At 43.9% G+C, this 3,709-nt stretch overlaps 1 pseudogene; it reads right to left on the reverse strand.

Moving 5' to 3' along the window:
- Positions 1–1,449: 1,449 nt before the first annotated feature.
- On the reverse strand, positions 1,450–3,041 carry LOC100956372 (annotated as a pseudogene).
- Positions 3,042–3,709: the final 668 nt, after the last annotated feature.

The raw sequence follows: 3,709 nt of genomic DNA on the forward strand, positions 1-3,709 counted from the left end.
AATTGTGGTATACATATACCATGGGATATTATGCAGTATTAAAAAACATAGAGACTTTACCCATTTTATGTTTACAAGGATAGAGCTGGAACATATTCTTCTCAGTAAAGTATCTCAAGAATGGAAGAAAAAGTATCCAATGTACTCAGTACTATAATGAAACCAATTTATAATCACCCACACTTTCATATGAAAGACAAAATAGAATGATAGCCCAGGATGAAGGAGGGAAGGAAGGGAAGAGAAGGGCTTGTTGGATGTTGGGAGCATAAACAGTGAGATATCACCTATGGTGCATATTGCAAGGGTACATGTCAAATCTATTAAGTGTAGAGTATAAATATTTTACCACAGTAACTAAGTGAAGTGAAGGCTATGTTAACCAATTTGATGTAAGGATTCCAAATTGTATATAAAAACTGCACACTGTACTTGATAAATGCATTAATGTACAGTTACAATTTAATAAAAATAAAAAGGGAAAAAAACTAAAATAAATAAAGTCCCAATCGGGCAGTAATGGCTCTGTCCTAACAGGGGTCAGTACCTCTGCCCCAGCATCAGTGGCTCCATCCTTGAAAGTCTGAAAAGGGGTCAGTGCTTCTGCCCTGAATGTAATGTTGCATGCATTTCTCTCTCCCAAACATCCCTCTCTTCCTGTTCCTCCCTGCCTCCACTCGAGCCACTGTTTCCCAGATACTATCCATACAGTGCCCAGACCTTCAAGGGAATGGCCACACTCTGGCTTCTGCAGGGGTTAGACCTTCAGACTGCCAGGCAAAGGGGGAAGTGTGGACTGAAAGTTCAGAATTGCAGGAAGAGTATTTGTTCAGTTTCATGCTGGGAAGGATGACGCCTAGGCTTACAGGTGGGACCTCTCTGGAGGAGGAGGCCCAGTATTTAGCAGCTCTCACTCTCACTCATGGGGTAAAATGAACAACTCCTTTGTTTCCTACTCACTTGCAGAGAGAATGCAGCCAGACTCCTAATTTGGGGAGGGGACTCTTGTCCTCCTGGCAACAGACTCTCTACCTGCAATTTGTTCATTAGCATCCTCTTTCATGGAGTCATAGGTTGACACAGCTGATATGATGTGTGCTTGTTTATCTTTTTTCCTATGTCAGCTCCCCTCTTTCAGTTTCAGAGGCCAAATCTGTCCAGAATCTCCCCTTCTGCTCAGGAGCCTCTGGGGAAACTTACCTCTAGTCGGCCGTCTTCCTCCCCACCTCTGTCAAGTACTCTTAAGAGAACACATTCTAAATGGCTGCATAAAGCCTGAAATATTAGAAGAAAACTAATCAAGTACCACTTGTTGAATATACAGTCATGAGGACTAATGTCCTTTCTAGTTTTCTAGCCTTCTTCCTTTAGGCTGCCTGTAGCAGCCTAAACCCTAAATCCAATGGGTTTAAAATGAAAAACATCCAGCCTGGGTCAAATGTCCACAATTCAGCTTGTGATCTGTTTCATTGGCATGAGTTTTGGTGAAAGTGAAAAAATCACACCTGGTGCTCTTCTGTGTGTCTTTCCCTGTCAGGCCTTTCTAGAGTTCAGAGTTATTAGCCCTTTCTTCTTGTTCTCATGGAACACAGCTTGTGTGTGAATCCAGATTTAAACCTTAAAATAATTATGGTCTCCAGTTGATTGATATTTTCAACCCAGGAACTAAACATCACTGGGACCAATGATACTTGCATTCTTGGCTTCTTTGATGGATTCACAGATAACCTGGTTGATATTACTTTTCAGTAATAATGCAGTTGACACACTGCTTTCCAGTCAGTACTAAGGTACATTTCTCCATGTTTTTATGTGCATTTTCTTTTTCTAAATGCTCTATGGTGACCACCACTTTGGTTTTGGCACTGGATGCTAAATCCATAGCACCATCATCCTCTCCTTTTATCATCTTCCCAGAAGTCATCCAGTTAGCCAGGTCACTTTATCTGGAAACCTGCAAACCTGCATTGTTCCTAGTATTGTTAGGTTGACATGTCCCCCTCTAATCATTGCAAATGATTCATAGCTGGAAAAAAGAGTCTCCTGGAAGAATAGTAACTGTTTCCCTGCCTGCATTGATTAGATCTTCATTGGCTTCATGTTGTAGTGGATATGGACGATGCCATACCCAAACTCAACAGCTGCGCACTCGATGATATGTTCCCTTATCTCAGTTCCAGTTTTCCCAAATTTGGCTTTTCCATCTACATCTTTGGGGATTAATAAATACTCAATTCTTTTCTCATATTTTTCTCCCTTTATAAGGCGATATACCTAAATCTGAGGAATATGAATGTCTTCTGGAGCAAATGTGCCAAAATCCACAATTTCTTCAACCTCTATCACTATTGTTTCTGCAGCTTTGCTCATCAGCAAATTGAAATTCCTCCTGTTTTTCCTGAAAATTACATTTCCTGCTTGTTCTGCCTTCCAGGCTTTCGCCAAAGCAAAATCCCCTGTAACTGCTTCCTCCACAGTAAAGCACTGACCACTGACTCCCTCACCTCTCCTGACTTACTGACAGTGACAATGCTGACATCTTTCTTGTATTTGATTGGTAATCCTCCTTCTTACACCAGTGTTCCATACCCTGTGTTGGTGTAAAATGCAGGAACCCCAGCCCCACCTGCAGGAATCCTCTCTGCAAGTGCACCCTGAGGTGTCAGCTCTACTTTTAATTCATCAGGGAAGTACTGTCCTTCAAATTCTTCATTTTCTCCCTCTTGGAGGAGACCATACATTTCATCTGCTTGGATTGAAGTAAAAGGCCAAAGTTGTTAACCCCTGGATCATTGCTAACTGCACCTAGTCCTTTTACTCAAGTAAGGTTCTCAGGAATTCCACACAGACCAAAATCACCAACCAGAACTGTTGCACCATCACATTTGTCATTTATAGCTTCCACTGCATCTGTATAAATTTGGTATGGTGATGAGTACTGGCAGAAAAATTGCAAGCACATCCTTGGGACCAAGCTCCACAGAGGCATGGGCAGAGGCATAGAACCACAACCCTCAGGAGAGTAGTTTGAAGGCAGCCATCTGCAGGAGCGCATGTCTGAGCATGTCAGTGTGCCTGGCCCAGGCTACTGCCAAGTCACTGGGAAGGAACGGCTTGCCAGGGGCTCAAATGTGCATCTGGTGACATCTTCAAGGTCGCCTGTGCAAAGGGCCAGGCATCCATTGCCTGCTGCTGATTTATAAATAAGTGAGGTTGGGAGGGGCCCTTGCTGGGGAGTGGAGGCTCTCGTCGCAGCCTGGGCCAGTCAGTCGCAAAGGTTCTTAGCCTCATAGTGGCCAGTTACTCTCCTGGATCTTGATGTGTTTGAGGCACCTGTGCTGAAGTGCTGTTGGCCCTGTAGCCCCTAGGCCAGCCTTTCAGCTTTGATGGGGTGCAGATGGCCGTCTTCCACTAGGTCAGCGATGATCCCTAGACTGGGGTTCAGGGTCCTCCAGGGATAGGGAAGTCCCCCAAGGGGCTTGCTGCTTTTCTCAGTCATTGTGCTGTGAATGTGTGAGCTGTGGAGGGAACATGCTTTTCTTCCCATGCCAGTGCAGCAATTTCACTTCTCAAGTTGACCTAATTTTTATGGACTGGACATGTACCACATGGACATACTAGTAGTGTAGGCCGAGCTCCTTATGTTGACCATCTCTATATGCTGCCCAGTTTGCTATAGTCCCTTGGCTGGTTAACTTACAGAGGTTCT

This window comes from Otolemur garnettii, unplaced genomic scaffold, assembly GCF_000181295.1.
Source record: "Otolemur garnettii isolate 467f Iridium unplaced genomic scaffold, OtoGar3 scaffold00326, whole genome shotgun sequence".
NCBI classification, from domain to species: Eukaryota; Metazoa; Chordata; class Mammalia; order Primates; family Galagidae; genus Otolemur; species Otolemur garnettii.